General features: G+C 40.6%; 1 protein-coding gene across 4 annotated transcripts in view; it reads right to left on the reverse strand.

The window, feature by feature from the left end:
* NDNF (neuron derived neurotrophic factor) overlaps window positions 1–18,855 on the reverse strand; it is a 39,745-nt gene extending 20,890 nt beyond the window's left edge. Inside the window, exon 1 of one of the 4 annotated variants that reach the window (XM_039539466.1) lies at window positions 18,745–18,855. The gene's annotated coding sequence lies outside the window, so the exon portion shown is untranslated. Of the gene's footprint in view, window positions 1–5,645; window positions 5,761–6,824; window positions 7,298–18,446; window positions 18,691–18,744 lie in introns of those variants that run through there. The other 3 variants (XM_039539469.1, XM_039539467.1, XM_039539470.1) reach the window with 3 other exon arrangements.
* Window positions 18,856–25,895: the final 7,040 nt, after the last annotated feature.

The raw sequence follows: 25,895 nt of genomic DNA on the forward strand, positions 1-25,895 counted from the left end.
CACATTGTAAGTGTCTGAGGGTCATACTTAGAAGGGCACTCATTTCCGGGACCAGTGGTGAGGGGAATGAAGTGGAAGAAATAAATTATTGCCTTTTGTTTTTCAGATTTCCAGGTGTTGCGGGCTAGCACCATTGCTTCTGATCTCAGCCATAATGCAGACAAACATCTTCTCAATTACTGGATTCCATTATCCAAAAAACAGGGTGGTATAATTTGTCATACAGTAAAACTGATTACCAGAACCTCAGTTATCAGAATCTCAATAGACTATTCCAACCTTCAATAGACTATTGGTTACACTGAAAATTATCTGAATTTATTCAGTGTACCCATGAGATGCAGAAAATGAAAGTCACACTGGGTATCTGTTAAGTATACAGTAACATTTAGTGTTAGACAATACAAATGATGTTTTCAAGCTATTACATATTAACACAATACATTTTTGTTTTATCAGAAAACTTAGAGGTCCAGATTCTTAGCTAGTGTAAATTGGTATATATCTATTGACTTTAATAGAGCTATGCTGATTTATACACGCTGAGTATCCCTCTCATAAAACACTTCTGTTCTCTCTCAAAAAAGTAGTATCAGATTTCACACCTGTTTCCTTAAACACGCATTTTGAAATCCAGAAAGTTACTCTGAAAAATATGTTGTCGTCCCTGGCAAGAACTTTGTGCTTTTGACATACCTCACACATGACCTGCGCGCAAGAGTACAATCAAAGCCATCTATGTAGCTCATATGAATTTCTTTTGGTTATGTTTCACTACAGTGTGCTAAAACATTGATTCTTCTACAGTCCAGTGGGTGAACTAACAAAGCTAAGGTTAAGTAATTTATCCTAAAATAACCAAATTATTTTTGTATTTACTCTTGTTCTTTACAGATTTCAGAGTAACTGCATACCTCTCCTAGAGCTTCATTTATTTTCATCTTTTAAAGTGTTCTTATTGAGTTTTGATTTCTCTAACTCATTCCCCAGATTAAGGGGCAAATACTTCCTCCTCATTCAAGTTTTCAAAAATAAAGCATTCCTCAGCCTTCACAGTTCTTTATAACATCATTAGTTTCTTTCGGAGATAAGCACTAAAATAAACTAATCATTTATTTCACCTTGTAAAGAATCTGCATATAGAAGATATTTCTGTTTTGTAAGGGCTAAACATTGTTATCAGTGAGTTTATTTCCAATTATGAAGAAAAGCGCATTTGGGGAAATATAACATTTATAAACATTAAATACACACTTGATTCTCTTCTAGTCTTACTTACATAGATGTAAAAATAAAGCAACTCTATGGACTTGAATGGAGTGACTCCTGATTTGCACTGATGTAAGAGAAAGGAGAATATTTTCTATTTTCATTTAAAATAAGGCACACTAAAAGATATTGAACTGTACAATTTAAAAGTACTTTGACCTTATCAGCTTCATCGCGTTTGTAATCATTACATCATATGTATAGTGCATGCATTATATTATACACCCCTTATTCCAGCTGCATATTACTTATTTGTAATTAAATAAAAACTATACATCTCAAGAGTATTCTTAGGCATTTCTGCTGTTTACAAGCATATTTGTAAATAAAATGCACATCCTCTATCCTTTAACAGACACAGTGGGATTGAAATAGTCAAGCAGTGAAAGCTAAAAACAACCCAAATACTTTATTTTATTTTAAATATTAGTGTTTGAAAAGGCAGTCCGAAGAACCTACATACTGTTCCACATTAATTAAGTTTTCTATGTATTGAACAATGTCAAATGTACTGTTTCCATTAAACTACCTATAATGCAGGGAAAAGTGCCAAGTTAGCAAAAATGTGTGGAAACACTAAATCTATACCGTATCCACTGGCATAAATTACTAAGTCTACCTCCTGAAAAGAAATTTGAAGAATGAGTGAAAAGATAAATACACACATAGCAAAACAAATGCAGATTCTGAAAAGTAAGATATTGAGGGAAGATTGACATTACCCCTTGAAAATAGTGATGAATGGTTTTATGCTTTTATTATTAATGTAAAGTTTAATGACTTCAAAATGAATGCAAAGTCAAATAAGGCTTCTTATTCCCCTAAAATCTTTACTGTAACAGAAGCCAGTACCCAGATGTTCTGTGGTTAAATCTGTCGCTTCATTGCATAAAAGTACCACATACAGTGAAACATTACTGGCTCTCCTTTATCCAAACCTGGTCAGATTTTTGGATTGTTTTTCTAGCAATCTTTTAAACTGACATGAGACGCATAAAAGGTGGTCTCTTACAGATCTGTATGATGCCATCTTAAAGTGTAACCACTTGCAGAAATGAATTGGGATTTCGTTTAGTAAACTGTTATTAAGGTCTTTTCAAAACAAAGTACAGAAGAAAAAAAAGCATAGCTTTGAGTGTAAATAAATTTAATTCAAATTAAACAAACAAAAAAGACTAAGGACATAGTGGGTGACAGATTAAGCTTAAACACACCCCTCTGCCTTTACAATTTTGGAGCTTGAACCTGAAAGACTTAAGGCATCTTCTACTGCCCTAAATGGGAGTTGCTACTCAGCACCTTGCAGGATTAGACCTTTTAGTAAATTAATACTCGGAGATCTGACTCTTTCTAATCCTGAACCTCCAATGGAGCTGATATGAGAATTAGAAGCACCTTGTAAAACACGGGAAACAGGACAGATAGTCCATAGTTTTATGCTGGGATCTTCAATTAGCAGCCGAATGTCGAATATATGGTGGATAATGCATCTAAACTTAATTGGCGACATAGCACAGGCACTACATGATTTTAAACAGCTTGCTTGGCTGTTTGCAACCTAAATGTTGTGGAAACCTAAATATTGTTCCATACTCAGATAATGTTTTCCAAAGCAGTCAGCCAAAACTAAATAGTCACACACGACTAGACTATGGAACTCTTCCTGATATTGGTGAGCAGCCCTACTAATTTCAACGGAACTACTCGCATGAGTAACTGCTCCACAACATAGATGCTGTTCAACCCTGGACCGTGTAACGTTTCTGTTCTCCGTTAAATTGTGCTTATCATCATTGTGCTAAGCTTCCAAAAGAAAGAAAGTTGGTTGCAGCATTATGTAACATGTGGTATATTTCCATGAAATTAAAAACATGTCATACACATGCTGTTGGCTCGGACATGTCACGTATGCCATGAAATGTTACTGCTAATTTGGTATAAGATTGATACAGTTTAGATAGCATGTAGCAGTCTATACACAGATGTGTGACATATCTTCACTTCATTTACATGCATATGACAAAGAGCTGAATTCCCCATCCTAAAATTAGAGAAACAATTTTAATTTTGCTGTGAGCTCTACCATTTAGTTCTCATCTTGGAAATATGACATGCCTAAAGAGGACACTAAAAAAACCCAACCAAACAACAACAACAAAACCCAAACACATTTCTGGCACATTTTAGAGTTTATTCAAGTTGAGACATACTTGTCATCTTTTGACATATCAGAATGTAGGTCTAAGAAAAGTTGTTACAGTTCCCCTTTAAATAGCATAATATGTAGAAGCAAGATTGTGCATATATTCTGTAGTGTCAAGTTCTGTTTAAGAACAAGGTCAAAACTGTAGGAGAAAGAGGAGGCAACATCAGTCAAAAATCCCTCCACCCTCAAAAATTAACAAATTCTTGACAATGTTCCAAATACATAAAAAAGGCTTTTTCAGTGGTACTGTGAGCTTGACCTCAGCAGATCTACTTCTGCAGGTACATATCTCTGCATATCTCCTGAGTAAATATGAGAAAGGCATGCGGAGCACAAGTTATTCTTGAGAAGAATCAATTGAAACTTGCCGTTCTTAAAATAGGTAAGTCACAGCAATTGGGAGTGTATAGAATGGGAACTTGGGGCTTCAAGTGGATCTGGAAATCTCTAATTCCACATGCTGATAGCATTCATCACCACAGATCTAAGTACTATTTTATGCAAGGTAGACTATGACTAAATCAGCATTACCTGTCAGCCGCTGATATAAATATAATAGCTCAATATTAGCCTACTACTGGATATCTTGTATCTGATTCACTGTGATGGGACACCAGTGTTAACCAGATATAACTACTGATTTAAATTTCATCAGATGTAAAACATCAGAATTACTCGTGTAAAACTGGAGTAACCACTGCCTTACACGGGCCTTGGCATAGATCCCAGGATTGAGAACGGATTCTCCATTTGAGTCATAAAACCTTGTCTGATAGACTGACAAACAAACAGAATATATTCACTGTTAGGGCCCCCGTCTTCTTCTAGATTTTGTCCAGCACACTAATAGACATCAATAAAAAAAGCAATTATAATGATATAATTCTGTGAGTCTGGGGAAGAAGACACTCTTCTTCCCCAACCAAAGAGTGGGGAAGGCACTGAAAACTGCACCAGCAGGTCCCTGAAACCAATAATTAAAGAAACTACCTTATCCCTAGAGTGACCCGCTGTGGCTATTTCTAATGCAGCATTCTGTCATTATGACACTGGCAAGGATATTACATTTATCCATAACAATAAACACAATGCTTTACCACTTGAATGTTAAAAGAGTCAAGAACAAATAAACTTGTGGAACTGGCTTTTTTAGATTAGGGACACCGTTCAATTAAATACTTTTTAAAAGAGATAACAGCTGTATCTGCAAGTGATTAAAAGATAATATATAGTCTTTGTCTCTGTTCTTTTGAAATAAATGTGTAACCCAAACTACACATAATTTGTAGCAATTTCATCTTGCTACAGCCTTCTTCTTAAATTATAGTTACTAATTCAAATGGTGTGATTGCCTGACTTGCTTGTTTCGTTGATGTACCCGTTCACTCTATTTTAAAAAGTGCAGACAAAAATAAAGACAATGGTTGTTTCTAGAGTGTTTGGTAAGGATTCATAGTTTAGAGTTGGTGGGGGGAGGGTGTAAAGTGTCAGCAGCCAGCTTTCTTTCTCTTGAATAGGAGTGTTTCCCAGAAGGATTGAATATAACTTTATCTAAAACATCTTCTCTCATCCTTTTAAAATAAAAATGTATTGGAAGAATTTCAAAATAATCCCTAAAACACATTGACATTGAAAATGGGAATGTAAATAATTTAGTTGTCCCTTTTAGGGTTAAAATTTAAAAAAAAAAAGGAAGGAAAAAAATAAGGACATTTAGATCCCACTGAAAACCTTAGCCCAGCATTTCAAGTAATCACTCCAACTTCAGCGTTAAAATGTAGTTTGTCTGATATTTATTCTGAGCAGCATGCGGTGAGCTGCGGGAAAGTGTCATACCCAGAGGACTCCCCCAAACAGAGCTTTTAGCACTGTTTGATCAGAGCTTGACAGAAGGGGGGGGGGAATTAAAGTGCATTAAAAAGCATGACTTTCCCTGGCCTATATCCCTGCCTATTTCCTTCTCACCTTTCCATCCATCCTATTCTTCGGGATAATAATCATAATAAAAAATTAAACCCCAGCAAATCCCCAACAACTGCTCCCGGTGTGGGGGAGAGAAAGAGAATATAGGGAGCCAAAGTGTTTTTTCTCAAGTGGATGTATTGGGATGCGGCAGAGAAATGCAGGGAGAGCCACTGGGAGTTTAGAGAAAGTAGAAAAAGACACAAACCAAGACTACCGAACGAACGCCACAGAAAAGAGGAAATCTGATCAGAGCCTCATGCTCCTGGTGACTTTACGAGGCAGCCTTCCACAGCCGAAGCTGTGTGACCGCTTGGTCCACAACCCCACCTGAGGCCCCAGGGATTTGACCCTGCATAGGATGGGAAGAAGGGACAGGACGGGATTGGATCGAGGACTGTGAGAGGGGGGGAATCCAATCCCGTGGGGGAGCGGATGGCATCCCGTTTAGACAAGTATCTGCAGCTGGTATATAGAGGCCTCCAGTGGTTGAACTTGTGTTGATCCCTTCAGCTGAGCTGTCTGCATCTCATCACCCGTATCATCGCTCTCCCTTAGTAAGAAGTACCCATAAAACAAGAGCACCTTACAAAGAGTTTCCAGCATGGCAGCTGGCACCCTGAATAGTTAAAGGGGTATTAATTGTGGCTGGGCTAATTCTCACCCCTCCGCCCCTGCAGGGAAGAAGCCACAAAAGATCAGACGCAGGATCAGGGCAGACAGACACGAGGTTTTGCTCATTAAATGGGGCTTTGCTTCAATCTATTCATAAAGCAAACGTTTCCTGCCACTGGATCCCCGTGGGTTGGTTTGGTGTGTTAAGTGAAGCGTCCCACAGCTGGAAGAGGTGTGTGTCGGGGGGGGGCACACAAGGTTAACCAACCAGCCCCCATCCAGCTTTCCAAAGCTCATTCCAAATCTGGAGTAAATCAGCACCGGTCCCTCATCAAGCGGGAACGTTCCTGGTACCCAATCGTCCCGTCTTCCTACCCCTCAACCCTGGTAATTCTCAGGCAAGGAAACTGCTCAGCCCCGGGATTCCCAGGAGTCAGGGGCCCCATTCCTCATTGCATTGCTGCCCAAGAGTTCATCCCACTCCCCAGAGTCCTTAGCCCTGCGCACAGACTGGGAGGCAGTGCTGGGGAGAGATGGGCGACCGCCTAAAACACATGGGACCTCTCCTAATGCTCCTGGCGCCCGGTGCATGGTCCCCCTCTCTTCATAGCCCTGCGATGCAGGACACCCGCTGCATGACTCCCCCCCCCCTCCCCATCCATGGGGGACCCTCCTCTCTAACGCCCCCGATGAGCCCCCTCTCCCCGGGTCTGGTCTCAGCTCCTCCCGGGACACACACACGAGGAACTCCACGTCGCTCCGCTTTGCTTACCTTTAAAAGTCGTGCTCCTCCCGGGGAGGTGTGTAAAAGCCCCGGGCTCGCAGGTGCTGGTTACAAGACACTGGGAACGCCTGTCCTGCTTTCTGGCCTCCCTCCGCCCAAGCACAGCCAGGATCCCAGCGGCAAGGGAAGGCGAGTCCCCGCTTTGCCGTTCAGCGCCCCGGGCAGGGAAGCTCAGCCCCCAGGAGAGAGCAGCGGGGGCAGGAGGGCGGACAAAGTTTGCAGAAGTGCACAAGTGGCCCGGGCGGGACCGCACCAGCCGGCGACAAGGTGTTTTGGGCTCTTTGCAACTCCTGGCGAGCCCCCGGCTGGAGCAGCATCAGCCGGAGGCGGAGAGGGGGGGCTGAGGATGCTGCGGCGCGGGCAGAGGCAGCGGCGGCTGGGCGAGCAGGGTCCTTCGGCCGCCGCCCGGCAGATGCTCTGGGCGTGGGGCTGCCACGCGAAGCGCTGGGTGACGCTCTCGGCGCGGCGCGGCGCCCCGGCTGCTGGGCGAGGAGCGTGTTCGCACCGAGTGTCACTGGTGCAGCGCAGAGCCGCTCCCCCAGCCAGCCAGCCAGCCCGCTCCCCTCCCTCCTCCCTGCCTCCGCTCGCTGCCACACACACAGCGCAGGGACACCGCCCCGGCCCGCAGGGAACGCAGCCCACCCGGCTGGAGACGAGGGTGGGGGCTCTGCCAGGGGGGAGAAGCGCCAGGCCCAGGGCTTCCCCCGCTGGAGAGCCTCGGCAGGGCAGGGCGAGAGCCTGGGGCGATAGACCACCTCACCCCCACTAGGGAACCAACTCTTTCCGGGCTGGAGCATGGCACTTGGCATGCAAACAGGGAACCTAGTTTAGCTAGGAGCTGAGCTGATCCTCCACTGCCACTGCTCATAGGTTCAATGCCTAGGGGGCAAGAATAGTTCCACTGGCTGCAACAGGCCTGCTCTTAGCCTGGTCCTGCAACACTCCTAACTCCCTTCCTACCCCTGTCCATAGAGCAGCCCACTGGCTCACTAATATATAGTTAAATATACCCTTGCTGCACCTCTCCCAGGTTGGTAAAAGATTATGATTACCATTGTCATTAATAGGATCCCCATTGTACAGATGAGGAACTGAGGCACAGAGAAGTTAAGTGATTTGCCCAAGGTCACACAGTCAGTCACTAAGGGAGGCATGTTTCATTTATAGCACTGTATAAATAATGATGGAAGGAGGCCCTCATTTGTAAAAAAAGCTGAGTAGATTCAAATCTATTAAAGGTTGTGGGTGTTTGGAGACATGCTTTTACTACAGTCTAATAAGGACATGGGGACCAGCTGTGAAGTTTAGAAGTTGACCTCAGTTCTGATCTGAGCTCTTTTACCCCTTCCCAATATTCTGGGTTGATCAGTTCTGGAGCTTTGGCTCAGACCCATCTCTAGAAGGGCTGTATTGATCTAGATTGATATGAAAGTTTGGGATAGCAACATTACTCAAGAGTGGCAAAACAATGAGTTATCCCAAAGGAGTGCCAAAAAAAAATTATACCACACCACACTGGCATGGGTTCTGCATATGCCAGTGAGAAAAAAAAATCCAACAGCTCTTTTAGAAATATGAATCTCTATTTTCCAATGATATATAACTAAGCCCCTACTTAACTTGCAATATTGCAGAATCTGCAATATTAGGCTTCCATCTCAATTTTGACAGTGGGAGCCCCTGCTTTCAGCCCTGGGCAGCCAACAGCAGAAACAAAATCTCAGAAAAATAAGGGAATTTATTACTGCAAACAATAAGGTCCATAATTTTTTTCTGCAATTTTCCATGGCTTGTCCACAATTCAGCTGCAATTTTTTGACTGTCATCCCACAATTTAAGTAGGGCCTTATATATAACTGAGATAGAAATGAGTTGTATATCAAGATGTCAGACTTGAAAAGAACTATTATTCATCCTGAAACTCAGGCCAGTGTTGCTTGGGGGAGTAAATTGCAAATTGGGGTAAAAGAGGAAACATTGCTCTAGTTTTTTTACAAAGTGAGATCGATTTGAAGCTGCTCAGGTTGCTGGAATGTTAGAAAACATCCCAGAAGAGATGGATGAGTAAGAAAAGAGCAGGTGAGGTAGTCAAGAGTCCATGATAAATGGAATTTATCACATTGATGTCACAACTAGAGACAGCTTTGGCATTTGTGAAAGGAAGCACATGGCTCACTATTATTTATTGGGGGCAGTAATGTGAATGAGAATCTGTATTGCTTTTTCTTGGTAATTTATTCTTGAAATTATGAACTGCTGCAAACATATTTAAACTAATCACTAGTAATAAAAAAGTCTGCTACTGATTTTTCCTAAAGATCAGTTTATTCATTCTCGTTCCTATGCCCGCCCACTTTTTGGCCTTTGGAGTACACAAGCCATGGATTTTTGGGGGGAGGATTGGAATGTAAATCTAGGGGCAGATCAGAGTATAAATTATATTCCCAGGGAGGTGAGCTGGTGTAAATATTATAATAGAAAATTCAGTGCTTTAGGGGCCAATTCTGCCAGATAGTTGCTAAAGACACTAGGACTGCTGCAAACTTCCTCGCACCTGGCTACCTGAAGGTTACGTAATTCTTCTACTACTGGTAAAATTCTTGCAAGGGGTAGCTCAAAAATACAAGACATGGGATTAAGAAAAAGGCCCCTCCTAGAGCCTGGGTCAAATCATTGAACTTTTCTCCCTTAGTTTCCCTATTTAAAAACTGAGATAATATTTATCTGATTCACATGGTGGGTAGCAACAGGCATTCATAATTAATTTGTGACTGTAGAAAAGCTAAAAGTCACCAGAATTCATATACAGCCCTGCAGGGACTCCAAGACCCCCTCTTATTTTGACAATTGCTCTTGGAAAAGGAAATCTTTTCCAATAATGGCCTATCTGCCAGAATCTCAGATCAAGTCAGACAGACTTCACTTCTGCCTCAGGGATTCAGGTGGCCTAATGATCTCTCGCTTATGGATGCCTGCATGCACACTTTTTATGTAAAATGAGTCAGTTAAATTGGGGGAGTGTATAAAGAATGATCTCACTAACCCTCTCCTAAACCATCAGGGCAGCTCTGAACATACTGGAGTGATCTCTGATCAGAGTAGGGGCAGCAGTTACATTTGTGAAGATAGCAGCAACATATTTTTAGAGCCTGCCCAAAATGCTAAGGCTGGCTTTGATTTTGCTTCTCTGTGGTCAATAGTAGTAAAATATTGCTTGGGGGGGGGAGGGAGAAAGGGGGAAACAAAACAAAAAAACCCACAGTTCATGAGATTGTGTTATATGCACAAACAAGCAGACTATTTTTAACCTGAGGACAATTTTTAGTGCTATTGTTCTTGGAGTGTATGACTATTTGTGATTTCAGTGGAAGTAAGATAACACACAAGGGATGTGATTTGCTGGGAAGAACAAGATTTCTGAGTTTTAGATGTTGAGCATTCATTCAGTTGAGCATTCTTTCAGTCAGGGAACAGAAAATTAATACCATGTGACTTATCTGACCAACTGCAAATATCTTAAAATCGTATATATTTGCAATAAGTGCATGGAGTAGATTGCCAGCTCTCTGAAACAGGAACTGACTTTTTATTATTATTTACTAGACTAGAGTTCTTAGATGCTGCCATCATAAAAATGTATTAATTATTGTCATAAAAAGAGTAAGAGTTCAGAAATACATCTATTGAATAAAATTGAACAAATACCTTTGAGAAAATGTCAATCAGCATTTGAAAATTTCAAAAGCAGAGAAAGAGGCTGAATTTATCCATTAAATAATTCATTGCAAATTGTTTTTTCAGTGTTAATTTACCTAAAAGGCATTTTCCAAAAGAAATTTAACACCCATGCTTGCAGTGACAATATTTCCCCCCCCAAAGTGTCTTGTCTAGCATCTAAATGAAAGCTAAGTAGCTACTGAAGGTCTATTATGTCAATTATCCATAGATTAAAATTTTCTAAATATATGTTGACAAAACAGAAACACTTACAGTCTGGTGTGCCAACATTCAGCAAATTAAAGATTCCCCAAGTAACCACTGGGATGGCAGACTAACAAATTCTGACCATAATGGGCAATTAGAGGATTTTTAACTGTACCTGTCAGTCCATTATGAGGTGCTTTGGGAATGCTTCATGGACCATCAAGGTTTGCTGCCATACCACCTCAGGCTGCGATCACCCCATCACATGAGCAAAGCAGGTCCAAGTGGAGTTGTCACTTTTCTAACTCAGCAGAGAACTAGTGCTCTGGTGTGGGACCATCCTTCTGGCTACCATTGTCTTTCACATGAGTCATAAGCTGAAAGACCTTGTGACGGCACTTTTCACTAGAATAGAAGTGTTAACGGTAGTGTCCTAAATACATTCTACTTTGATAATTATATTGGCTTACTTAAGGTTGTCCTGTAGTTTCAATTGCATAAGACAGACATCAGCTTTCTTTCCTCAACTGTTGTGTGGCTTAAAGTATGATGACTTGCATGCACCTGACAGGTGGTTGCATTTCAGAGATGGATGAAATGATGGCGTCTGTATACACTGCATAAGTTTTAATCAGATTGGTAAATGTGTTGAGTTATTTGGATCTTTGCAGTAGTTACACTGCCACTTTGACAACTCAAATCGCATAAAGCAATGTGTCTAACAACCACTACAATCAATGGCAGGACTATAATATTTCTATCAATGTTGTCTTGGATCTACTGTCATTTCAATTATGGTTTCTTATAGATTTTAATGAGAGACATTTTATTTTCTCCAACAAGAGCAAGAAAAAAAAATCAAAAGCTTATGCAGCAGTTTGAGCACAGCTTGTGATTCAACAGAATATTTATACTGCATTACTTAAATGCATTGGTGTGAGTAAAGGTCAGGATGAAATGAGAAGACTCAGCAGCAAACAGTGATTTATGTACATTTAAGACACACCCAATAAGCCAAATCCAGCTGTGGTTTAAAATGGCATGTTAACATTTAAATCAATGGAGTTAAACCACTTTATATGAGGGCTGTTTTTGATTCTTTATCTGGGGCTGGTTTTGGACTCATTATCCAATCTGTTAATAAAATGTGGACAATATGTATATACATGTTTTATTTATTTAGGACACCTTTTAAAGTCTCTTCATGTAGCTAGTTTTATATCTACAGTATATTCACCCTAAAATCCTACTGTATTATGAACTGATTAATATAAACACTAAAATATGGTTTATTAAATCAGACTAGTTAAGACAGGGCTGTCACATCTCAACTGAACAACATCTATTGTGAAAAGAATGTGTGGGTATTTGTTTTAGCTTGCCAAATCTGAATAATAGTATAAAACCAGATCAAAGATGAGTGGCTTCACTGTAAAATCCAAAATCTGCATGTGCAAGGTAATGAGAAACAGGGCTCCCTCATGTTCCAAGCACTGTTTCTCAATCTTAATTACACTCTGAGGGGAAGAAAAAAAATGCATTATATCAAGCTATTTAAAAAAGATTAAACGATTTTCTGGATAATAAATTGTCTATGAATCATTTAAATGATTTCAAGTACACAATGGCCCCATTAAAATTTGATGTAAGATTGTGTATTGCTCTAGTTAAAACATGCAAGTTTGTTAAAGGTGAGAAGAGTGTGAGAATTCAGTGCACTAAATAAGACGTGTAGTCCACTTTGATCCTGAGCACTTGTTCTTTAATTTTGATGGAACTAGATTCCCGCATAGAGCTACTTCAGGCCACGATTCCTATTGTACTTTCTCCTTTGTTAATTTTCTTCTTAAGCCCTTTGTCCAAAGCTGTTTATGTAGGTTATTATTTGAAGTATATGTATCATGTATTCTTGTAGTGGCCAATAAATTGATTTCTTGGACCAGATATTCAGACATTGCATTTAAAATTGTATCCCAAACTGTTTGTCTAATTTGTGAGTACCCAAAACCCAAGTTATGAACTTGCACGCAAAACTTGTTACCTGACATGTGCAAATGCAGCCTGCATACACAAGTTTGACTTTTTGCATATGAAAAATCTTAAATGTGAAAATGACATCTACAGTTCTGAGGCCCCAACCTAAGGCCCCCTTAAACATTTCCCTCCCTCTCTATATATGGTTTTAACTTAATATGTATAGGTAAAAAAAAAAATCAGAATAGTTTTAAACTACTGGGGATTTGGTTTTATTTTATATTTTATTTTATGACTCAGAAGGAATAGCTATTGTATAGAACCTATGACACCGCAAAGGCATTTGTGACACTCTCAAGGCCAAGGAATATCAATCTGTTACCTGTTAATGACAATGCATTAAAGGCTATATATTGCCTTCAGTCTGTGCATGGAACTTCCATTGATCTCAAGGCAATATATGGTCCTTAGGCATCTTGAACTGCCATTTTAAGACCATTTGGTAACTCCAGTGACATTGGGAAAACAGTTTGAAAACTGACCTCATCAGAACTGCATAAAAGTATCTGGAATTAACTAGTGAAGGCCTTTTTCTATCATAATTTCCCCAGAAAAACCAGGATCCACAAGGGATCATTTAGTGCCTAGACCACAGATAATGAAATTCAGAATTATTAGGAGGATTAACATTTCTATACAATATCACCATAAATGTATATAGCACTTTATAAGATAACACTGAAACTACATTGATCAAACTCTGATGATAGGATTATTTAATTCATGAGTAACTATGCTTGAGAAAATCTTCATACATGGTCTGGAAGGAACAGCTTATTTTATGCATAACACCAAAAAAGAACCTAAAGGAAAATAGCTGGTTATTGGCCAGATCCTGGAAAATGAGGTAACGTTATTGTCTTTGTCTGGAAGAGTTTAAATCATATTTGATTCTCCCTAATTATTGACATGGAGCAATAGAAGACGACAAGCTGGTATCATGACTAGGGATTATCCTAGTGACTGAAAATAAAAGAAAGTGGCCCCTGGGCTTCAGCCTTATTTGTTTTAATTCAAATTCTGCATTAACAACTTTAGAAACTACAAAACACAGCTAAATTAAGCATGATAGAGCATGTGGCTTCTATAAAATAATAACTAGCAGCTATAAAGCACTTAGATCAAAGAGTGTATCCATCTATGTTAACTTAGATGTCCTACTTTTTTTCTCACCCAAGCGCTCCCAGTGGGTGTAACAACTAATTATAACATTTCATGTGTGTTAGACATTCATTTATGCAGGAAAAGGACAGAAAGGTATGACATACCAGTTAGCAAATTACAGCAAAGGCATTATTGAAGAGAAAAGCTACTGCTTTAAGATTGAATTCAGAGATACAAATACAGAGCCAAATGAACATACTTCTGGTTGTTATGAGCAGCATCTGACTAACATCCCGACAAACTGAAGTAAACATAAGATGAAAAGCATTACACACAAATACAGTAGATGACCAGCAAGGGTCTGTTTTTTAAAGATATTTGGACCCTATTCTCAAAAGCATCTAGTTGCCTAGCACCCATTGAAATCTGAGTTTTAGTGCCTAGGTGCTTTTGAAAATCCCCCTAGGTGCCTAAATACCTTTAAAAATCTGGTCACAAGTGCCTTTCAAGCCATGGTGCTTTGTGCAGAGTTCACCACATGGTTGAAACTTTTCATTTCTCTCTGAGGTGTTGGTTTACATCACACTTTCCCCATAGAACAGGGATTTACTATTTTTTCTTTTGAAAAGTTGCATATTAGTTCCTTTCTGACATCTAACACTTAAAAAGGAAAAATAAGTGGAGAGAAGTGTTATAAACCAAGGAGAGCTGCTGTTATAAGAGTGTCATGGATGTCATGGAACTGTAGAGAGAACCTGGGGTTATTCATGCAAAGCCTGCTCCGGATGTTTCTGGATTCTGGAAAGCCTCTTCTGGAAGTTTGGGCTACAGAAAGATACTTTAGATGCTTTTGAACTTTGGAATTTGTGTCTAACAGCTTTCAGTTTTAGAAAACTCATTCTAGGTAGCTTCAAATGAGGCTGAAGCTACTTATTGGTACCAAATAATTCTCCCATAAAAGACTCCCAGCGGTGCAATCCTAATCTGAATGGCACTGGGTCCAATCTAGGTCCCAGGGAAATTTGTTGCCATGGAATCAGATAAACAGAAAGATTAAACATTGATTGCTTGCTTAAATGCCAAGCCTAAAATAAGCCTTAGAACTAATGGGCCAAATTCTGCTCTCAGGTACTCAGAGCAACTCCACTGATGTTAGAAGAGTTACATAAGGGTAATAATTCAGAAATACTGGCTAAATACTATTCTGTCCTATTAGAATGTTGTATAACTGGTGTACAGTCATTCCTCCTTATCTTGAAGTATTCTTAGGACAGGTCACTACACATTATACTGGGGGGGAGGGGGGGACATAATCTTATTGTTGCCTGCACCACCCATATTGAAGATAAGCATAATGCCTTCCCAGGCAAACTGTTTACACTATTCAGTAATGTATTAAGTTAGTTATTTGGTTACCTGGATAACAAATGTGCTTCTGAAAAGGTTTGAGACAGTTCTGTGGACTGCCATGGGTACCTGCATAGCATATACTGAGGTACCCGGTGGCAGTGGTGTGTGAATGTATCTGTGGTTTCTGAATACACGTTATTATTCTTTTGGAAAAAGTTGAAAAACTTGCTTAATAGACAATCACACTTAATCCTTGTTTTCTTTCCCACACTTAAAGGTTTGAATAACTTTTTTGTTAAGCACTGTAAGCTTAGGGCTGGTTCCTTTCCCTCCTTTCCAATGGTATATTTCTCTCTCTAACCCATTAAGCAAGCTTCCCAGTGCACCGACTTTAGACATATTTTATAACTAAGGTGTTTGAAGTTATTTTAAATTGTTGTCCGTGAAGTGGGAGAGGGATACATTTAAGAATGAACACAGCAACTTTTCAGCAGGCCCCCTCACCCCCAAACTAGAGATAAAAAAAAAAATCAAAGAGGGTTGAAGCAGACAAATACGGATGGCTGCAGAAAAGCATTTCTTTCTCAGATATGAAAGTTTAACCCCAATGGAGTTGTCCATTAAAGGCAAGCATATCTAAAAGTCAGAACTGTCGTTCAGTTTAGCTCTGTGACATGAAAAATTCAGTGCAGATCTGTTCTACATCCTATTTTATCAGCTTTTCCAGCAACCTCTTCGGAAGAGCTTTATCCATCAAAACAACAGCTCCATCTAGTGGGTTATCATAAAATAGTCAAAATAGCACAGGGTAGCACTTTTTTCTAAGGGCCAAATCCGGGCCACAATGCAGTTGATGATTATTTTACTATCTGATTTGTTGAGAGCAAGATTTTGTCATGAGAAAAATTCTAACAAACAGCTCTCTATTTTCCATTTTTAAGTCATATTTTAATTGTTCACTATATTTTCATATAACTAAAGTATTCTTTTCACAGCTTGTGCTCTGTGTGTGTAATTATAAAAGCATAAAAAGATATAATAAAAGCATTCCCACCACCTAAACATTTAGATCTTGCAAGACAAAGTCACAAATAAGCTTCGTTGAGAAAGTCTCCCTCTTTATGCAACATGAAAATAATCTATACAATGATCTTAAAGCATTTTGAAAATATTAAATACACTTTACAACATCCCTGTGAGGCAGGTATTATCATTTTACTGATGGGGAAAATGAGGCACAGAGCATGTAAGTGACTTGCTTCAGGCAACACATGTCAGTGACAGTATCAGGAGTGGAAACCATTTCCAGTTGCCTACTCTAGCCTCTAGAAATTCAGCCTCTCTGTATAACTAAGAATCACCTAACGGGACAAACAGATATTCCAGAGAGAGTTTCCAGATTTGTTCTTAAGACTGTTGTTATAGTTGTGAATTCTGTGATAGGACATTGAGTCAGTGTTTAGTTACTATTACGGATATTTTGCTGAGTTTACTTACGGAAGCTATTTCAAGGATCTGTGCTTCCTGTCTTAAATTAATGGAAGTTAAAAGCCAATGCAGAAGATTACAAATTAATTCTAAATTGAAAAAACACTTCACTGACTTTATTGACCAGGAGATCAATAACTAATATTTGAGCTGTAATATTTCCCTCCCTGTTTTTGCCCAATGCAGTATTCCTGGGTACATGTGCAAATCCAAAGAATACACAGTCATGTAACAACTAGAAAAATTAGACTATATGGATACCCACCACACCAGCAATCTTTTCTTAGTTTAAGAAAAAAATGCATCATGTATAGGAATAAAGCAGTAGCCCTTTAAATAGTTTCCTGAGCCCTCTAGTGGAGCTCACTGTGTTCTATGTGATGGGAGCCACCAGAAATCAGCCAAAGCAATACGATGCATATAGCTAAGCCTTGCATGTTCATGTATAGTTAGCAAACATTGTTAATGGAGTTTTCCCTTATTATTAATGTTTCATAAAAAAACAAAAGAAAGACAGAGAGAAATTCTATTTACAGTTTCCTGGGGGAAGCTCCGCAGCACACCAGAGGATATTCAAAACAGATTTATTTGGAAATCCTGATAACAGTGAGGATTGCTAGAAGATGGACAGTTAGCAAAGACAACTGGAGTAAGAACTGAAGAGGTGTGTGTGCTCTTATGGAGAACCATAGTAATGGATATTCCTTAAGATATTAAGAAATCTGTGTAGCCACACAACCAAAGTCCTAAAGACCAGCAAGTAATGGACAGGATAAACTTATTGAATCCTTCCTCTCATTTTTATAATACCAATTGCAGGAGCACAGAAAATCAGATTCATCCTGTATATCTGGTTTAAGAATATTCTTGAACTAAAAGCCTGGAAAAACTGGAATCATCTACTTAAAGATAGGTTAATCTACGCAGAGTCACTGTAAGCATTTTTGGACAGGCCAGTGAAACAATTTTTCATGCCTGATCAGTTTGCTTTCCTATCTTCACACCCAGCAAACATAACCAACATTTGTCCATTGTAAACACGACTAGATTTGAGGATTTTGAAGATGGTTATCAAGATGATTCTTTGGGACACCCCAACATTTAATCAATCTAGTTTAATATAAAAATACACATGCAAGAACGTTCATGAGCCCCAAACTACCTATTGCAGGAGAATTGGAGTCCAAGCAGCTAGGGGTAGGGTCCATACAAACATGACAATCTTTTAAAAAAAATTTGTAAGGGAGAGCTATCCAAATAAGCCAGGTCTGCGAGACCACTGCAGGTGTGTGCACGCCTTCTGGCGACTATAAGCACTAATACAGCTGTATGCAAACATGCATTGCTAAAATTAAGCAGTGAGGAAGCATTATTATTATAATACCCATTTTACAGTGTAGGAAAGATTAAACTCCATGAACAAGGCTGTAGATAGAGTACTTGTCAAAGCGGGGGTGGAGGTTAAAATGTAGGCATCCTTTTGTTTTTCGGACCATGCTCTGCTCAGGAGACCACACCAGCCCTCGTGTTGTTGAGCTGCCCTTCTGGAAGCAGGCTTGGAGTGACCTTAGTCTCACCGGTGGCAGCTTGGGCAGCAGTGCTGCTCACAGGGGTGAGGTTCCTCACCCAAATCAAGGGACTCACATCTGTAGATTCAACAGTCCCCAAAGGGCAGTCCTGCGTGGTTGTGTGACAGAGTGCTGTACTCACCACAGTTATGGCACCTCCTCCTGGGCATTCTGGGGAATAGCTCACCAGGTTGACACCTCTCCCCATGGTTGAAAGCCATCACTCCATCTCTGTCTCTTTCTCTTCAGCCCCTCTCTTGCTTCAGGAGCTGCTGTGGCCTCTTTGTGACTCAGCCTGCCTATGCATTACCCCACTGGTGTTTGGGGAACCCAGGCCTACCCTCTACTCCAGGTTCCAGCTCAGGGATCCTCTAGTCAGCAGTCAAGGTCTGTTCCACCCTGTACCTTGCTGTATTTCCCTGAACCCTTTCCTAACCTACCTGCATTTCCTTCCTTCTCTGGGCCTGCCAGCTTCACTGCTCCCTCCTCCCAGGGAGCAACTGCAGCCTGCACATTTCTGCAGCCTCTCAAATACTCCTCCCTCTTTCCAGGGAATGACTACAGCACTTCCATCTGTTGCCAGCTTCCTGGCTTATATAGGCCCCACCTGTTCCTGCCCAGATGACATTCTTCTAATTAAGGCTTCTCTTGCAGTCTTAATCCCCCCCAGCTTGCTGCCTAATAGGCTAATTGGCCCCTCTGGCCTGCCTTAACCCTGTCAGGGCAAGTGTGAGGAGGACACCACATCATAGAGGGAATGTGAATTAAAACAAGGTCTTTATATCTTAAAAATCAGCAACCAGCTTTCATCCTCAGCTAAAGGTTTGCACTGGTTACATTTTCAAGGAGCTTTGAGAGCTTCTCACCTTCTACCTGCAACAAACATCCTTTAAAATAAAAATAATGGAAAACTGAGATTGGCTCTAACATTTCCAGGTACAGTAGAACCTCAGAGTTATGAACTGACTGGTCAACCACACACCTCATTTGGAACTGCAAATATACAGCAGAGACAAATAAAATAAAATAAAAATACAGTACTGTGTCAAATGTAAACTACTAAAAAATAAAGGGAAAGTTTGAAAAAAGATTTAACAAGGTAAGGAAACTTTCTGTGCTTGTTTCATTTAAATTAACACGGTAAAAACAGCATTTTTCTTCTGCATAGTAAATTTTCAAAGCTGCATTAAGTCAATGTTCAGTCATAAACTTTTGGAAGAACCACCATAATGTTTTGTTCAGAGTTATGAACAAAGAGTCACCTCCATTCCTGAGGTGTTTGTAACTCTAGTTGGGGGGTAGGGGCTGGCTCTGATTCTGACTCTAACTGAATCAATGTAATACAAGAATGAGAGGTTTCTTCCCACCAAAGGTAGGATTTGAAGTTTACTTCTTTCCTACCATGTTTAACGTTTCAGAAAGAAAGTTGTGGGAGACATGAATTTGCTACAAGTATTAGTTTATCTGGATATCCTGACTGCATTTGGAAGAACTCTGGCTGAAGATGAAGAAAGATTTCTACAAGCATTAGACTGGTTAGAAGCCTATAGACCAGGGGTCAGCAACCTTCCAGAAGTGGTGTGCCGAGTCTTTATTCATGCACTCTAATTTAAGGTTTCGTGTGCCAGTAATACATTTTAAGGTTTGTAGAAGATATCTTTCTATAAGTCTATAATATATAACTATCTATTGTTGTATGTAAAGTAAATAAGGTTTTTAAAATGTTTAAGAAGCTTCATTTAAAATTAAATAAAATGTAGAGTCCCCGGGGCCAGTGGCCAGGACCCAGGCAGTGTGAGTGCCACTGAAAATCAGCTCACGTGCCGCCTTCAGCACCCATGCCATACGTTGCCTACCCCTGCTATAGACTGAAGCTATTAATTGATAAATACCACTTCTGTCGGAGATCAGTCAAATAGGTGGGTCATATTGTGTCTTAAAAAGGTGAAGGTACAGATCCTGATAAAATAGAGGCACACACTTATATGGCAGTGCCCACAACATTATGTAGACCTCAAGACCTTTCTATGATTTAGTGGCTACTACTGCAGATCTGTGAAGAATTACGCTATTAGTGTGAAGCCATTGAATGAATACCAGAGAATACCAGCCCAGCACAGAGAAAAGGAATGCAAGTAAAAAACAAAGAAGTCCACAAAGCTTCTTGACAGAGTTGCCAACTTTCTGACCAAACAAAATCGAACATCCTTGCCCCGCACCTTCTCTGAGGCCCTGCTCACTCCATCCCCGCTCCCTCCATTGCTTGCTCTCCCCCACCCACCCTCACTCACTCACTCACTCATTTTCACCAGGATAGGGAAGGTACCTTTTCGACCAGGTGTTCGGTTGAAAACTGGATACCTGGCAACCCTACTTCTTGAACAGAAACATTATGATCCCTGGAAATCCTTTGGGACCAGATGAGATGAGACAAGGCCTTTCAGGAGATTAACAACTCCTTAATTCATGCCCCAGTCCTACTCTTTGCTGAACCAAACAAGCCTTTTATTCTACAAATTGATGCTAGTTTGGAAGGTATGAGAGCAGTGCTAAAGTAAGAAGGTGAAGGCAAATGAGAAACCTGTCACTTTTGCCAGCTGAGGATTCTGATAATGAGACTCGGTGCTCTATTCACAAGCTGGAATTTTGATCTTAAAATTTCAAGATTATCTGTATGTTGTTCAATTTCAAACATGAATGGACAACAATTTACTGACTTATGTCTTAACAAGTGCCAACCTGGATGCTACAGGGCAGAGACGGGTATCCACTTTGGCTAGCTACGTATGAATTCGGTACCAATCAAGGAGAAATGATATAAATCTGATGCATTGTCCTGCCACCCACATGCAATAGAGATGGTTGTGATTCCTATGGAAGGAGTAAGAAGTGTTTACAGATTAAGTCACCTAGGGTCACAGAAACTTTGGGTCTGCCCTCTGAAAGTGTTCCATTAGCCTCTGAACTCTGTTGTGTTGGATCAATCTCCATTGTCTCAGCTCAATGTGGCTGACTGGCAAGAAGCCCAGTTGTAGGACAGTGATATCCAGGACACACTGACTGCTAAAAAGAAGGGACAAAATCCAGCCAGTTAGTTTAATAGAAGTTAAACTATTATTGAGAGAATGGAGCAAAGTAAAGCTGATCAAGGGAGAACAAGCTGCACCAAATAACAAATTCAGCAAAACTACTAGCGCAGCCAAGGAAGTGGAGAGCTCTTGCCATGAGAGCCCTGCATGACAACCTTGAACATTTGGGAAGGGAGAGAACCCTGGGATTTATTTGGAGTAGGCTCTACTGGCCCTGGAGGGCCAGGGACATTTGCAGGAAATGTGAGACGTGCTCAGTGTGTTCAAAGGAAAACTCTACTCACTAGAGCTGTGTGGCTGGAGAACATTACCAGCAGCAGACCTTAGGATGTCAGTGCATACCACGACCAATCTATAAGTAGACAAAAAGAATGCTGGGAACATTCTTGCAGTGACTGACTATTTTATTCAGTGCAAACAGGCATATCCAACCCAAGACCATAGAGCCACCCCTGTTGCTCAAGTGCTATGGGAGAAATACATTTCAGTGTATGGATTTCTATCTTGGATATGCTCTGTCCAAGCAAGGGATTTTGAAAGACACCTTCTGACAGATTACAGGAATTAAGTCCAGAACAACCCCTTATCACCCACAAGGTGATTCTCAGTCAGAGCAGTTTAATTAGATCTATTTGAATACACTAGAGACCTAATGACTGGAGCAGAAACCAAATTGGAGTCAGCATGTTGCATTTTTGGTGCATGCATACAATGCCACAAACAGGGATGGCTCCAAGCACCAGCACGCCAAGCGCGTGCTTGGGGCGGCAAGCCGCAGAGGGCCCTCTGCCGGTAGCCATGAGGGTGGCAGGCAGGTTGCCTTCGGTGGCATGCCCGCGGAGGGTCCGCTGGTCCCGCGGCTTCAGCGGATCTCCTGCAGGTGTGCCGCCGAATCCGCTGGTCCGGGGACCTCCCGCAGGCAAGCCGCCGAGGGCAGCCTGCCTGCCATGCTTGGGGCGGCAAAATACCTAGAGCCGCCCCTGGCCACAAAGAACATTGCTACTGGAGTCAGGCCGTATTTCCTGATGTTTGGGCAAGAATCTCGATCCTCCATAGACTCATGCTTTGACATATCAGAGAATGGAGATAGCTTATGAAATGCATCATCACCATGTTGCCCATTTAAGAGAAAAATTAAGAAAAGCTAGTGGCCAGTACTTTGAAGTTCTGGCTATGGAGACACCATTAGCCTCGAAAAGAAAATATTCTGAGTAGGGGAAAGTCTTTGGACTGGCACTGCTTTGTGTGAGGCCTGATGGAGCTCAATGGCATTAAACAAATCTTATTCACTTTCTATACTATACTAGACACTTGAGACAGTGGACAGTGACCCTTGGCATATGACAGTTAAAATTTTTAGCAACCACATCCTGTGACTGGGGCCAGTAAACAAAGAGCAACCTCTTACCAACATTCCTGTGTGTCAGTCTTAGTCCATGGTGCACTGCAGGACAGTTGCTCCTACTCAAATTAAGGACTATGAAAAGTTGTGTGTTAAGGAAACACAACACGTACATTGGGAAAAGAGCATGTGTATACTTATGTGTTTGTCTGTAAGGCTCAATTCTTCGTAAGGGTATATACACACTTGAATGGACATAATTTAGACACGCAAGTATCCAGTGTGTGCACAAATGGTGATTCCACACACATGTACATGCAACCCACATCTTGCATACATGCATGGTGCTGAGTACTTGAGCTATGTGCATGTATTTTTTGCACGTGACTACGGAGAAGTCACGTAGAATTTAATAGTGACAAAACCAATAGAAGTGTATAGAACTTCAATAGGTGTCTATAGAATGTATTCTAAAAGAATATAGAATGAAGAGAATAAGCAATAAATTTTTTTAAACAGCCTATGGAATTTAATAGAAATGAATATCCCTTCAATAGAAATGTATAGACTCGGTCAAATACAGTATTCTAAACAAAGGTTAGCCAGAATGAATTTCATTTATTTAGTGGTCCTGAAGGCCCTCGTTATTATAAATACAACACATAATATTGACATATCATCTAATTTATATGAATCAATGTACATTATATATTTGTCATTTTCTTTTAAAATGATGATGGAAAGACCCAGCATGTTCAAAAGTTAGGCAGGCTATTAAAAACACCCAGACCCACAATGATGGGGAGAAACTAAGTAGAGCTGCTGAGCTAATTAGATTTTCATAACATGGATTTGGTTCACACTAAACTTGAAAGCTGTAAGGAAGTTCATTTTCCTACCAGCACCCTTCACCCCCTCCACCACAGAAAGTTTTTTGTTTGCTTTTCCTATGTATCTCTTATCTGTGCTTTAATGGTAACACCTGACTACAAATGGGTTGCAAGTGCTTTATAGCTTCAAAGTTTGCACTCACTAAAGAGAAAACTTTTATTAATCAGGGTTCAGTTATTTGGGGACGGGGGGGAGATTTCTGTCAGCACAGCAATAGCATTCCAAGCCCCCTGCACATGGGAATTCTACTTCTCAACTCTCAATTGGCTCATAAAATGTAAAGGGATGGTTTGCTGTGACTACAAAGCAAAAGACTTTGGAGAAAGGAGTGTGGAGAAAGGAGTGAGAAAACTGGACACTGTCATAAGCATCTGTGGAACAGTGAGAATTTATGGAAAGTTTATCAGTAGCAGCCTTGTCAAAGCCTCTCCATGGGAACACTATTAAATTAATGGCACACTCAGATTAACTGGCACTTTTCTGGCAATATATTTTTTATGGCTTGACAGATATATGTTAATACAAAACCTTGGTTAAAAGGTATATTCCTATACTGGAGATTTTTTTTTTGTCAAAGACATCCTAAATCAATTGTCTACCAGGCTAAAATAGATACACAGCACTAATACTCTGCCCCAGCTTCACCCATGGTCCCAAAATACCAGGCTGCATCTGCAGAAATTATCCATAGTGAAATATTTAACAGTGCTGCTATTTAAATTGTTGACATTAAGTACATTAAATATCCTCTAGAGAGGATATGATTGGGCAAGTCACATATCTTGCACATTTGGACCAAATTTATTCCTGGTATAAATCAACTGACTTCTGTGGAATTAAGATCTCTATTTGAACGTCTGTTCTATGCACTTCCATATAGATTCATATACCATGTGCATCTCCATAGCATCCTAGTCAGTGTGACTATGTCCTCAGTGGAATTACACCAGGGATAATTTTGGCCCATTATTTTGCTCTGCAGATTCAGGGTATGTCTACACTGGAGCTAGAGATGTAATTTCCAGCTCAAGCAGAGAGAGAGAGAGAGAGAGTGTGTGTGTGTGTGTGTGTGTACTAGCCACCAAAGTACGTACCTTCAGTTTTAGATGGATCAGCAAAGTAGTGATGTTAGTATTGTGTGACCCAGCCAGCACCTGATCAATAAACCCTGTAGGTAAATCTCAGGTTAAGTTTGGATAGCACCTAAAAGTTCAGAAACTCATCTGAGCTTTATCTGAATATTAGGACATGCTTTCTAGCAATATTTCTAGTACCTCTAGTTTCTGGTCTGGTCTGCAGCTTCCAGGCTGAATGAGAACCAACAAGAAGAGACTCAGCAAATATGAATATTTTTGTAGATGTGACCTGAACTTTCTCTAGACTCCAAAAGCATTCAGTTCAGGTCAAGTCCTAGTCATAGGGAAATGGTCAGGCTGGTTTTTATGAAATCCATGCCAGTTTGCCTATTCTTAGGGCTACACTGTGGCTTTAAGCCACTGCCACAGTTAGCGGGGGCCAGTGGGAGCTGGGTGGGCACCGGCACAGCTCTCAGCAGAAGCATTGTCTTATATCAGTGACACCAGTGTAATGCCGTTGACTTGAATAGATGAACTCGGTTTACGCCACCATGTGCTGATAATCAGACCCACTGTGCACGCAGAAGGAACACCGCTTGTAGGCTGGAACAGAAACTTCCTCCCAATACATTTCTCTGACCCTTTTCTATCCCAACTAATCCAGAACAGTAATTGAATGATATCATGGACTGGTGACAGAGGTGCCAAAAAGCAGATTTGTTCTTCCCTCGGAGATGTAACCTATCCTTTTATCAGGTTACCCTTCTCCCTGCCCAAGTGCATGTCCATCAGCTATGGGAAATGCCATCAGCCATATCAGTCCTGGAAAAGCTGGATAGTTAATCTATTCTCTTGCCTTTTACTGGGCCAACACAGTTCTGAGCCACATTTTCAAGCCCATAGGTCTCATGTCACATGCTGATTGACAGATTGCTTTAATAAATGTGCTTCACCACATACCTGACTTGTTTTCCTTCATTTGTCTGACCCCTCTGTCTCCATACACACAACTTTCCCCACAAGCTTATTGCATGATCTGTAATTAGTGTGGGCCCATTGCTCTCCCAGAAGCAATACTCAAAACAGGAAGCACCTGGGTGTTCTCCATTTATGGGGCAGGTGGAGAAGAAACAGAGGCAGTGGCTGCTGTAAATGAAAACACAGAATTAACCAGCACCAGGTTTATGGTGGGA

This window comes from Mauremys reevesii, linkage group 5 (assembly GCF_016161935.1).
Source record: "Mauremys reevesii isolate NIE-2019 linkage group 5, ASM1616193v1, whole genome shotgun sequence".
NCBI classification, from domain to species: domain Eukaryota; kingdom Metazoa; phylum Chordata; order Testudines; family Geoemydidae; genus Mauremys; species Mauremys reevesii.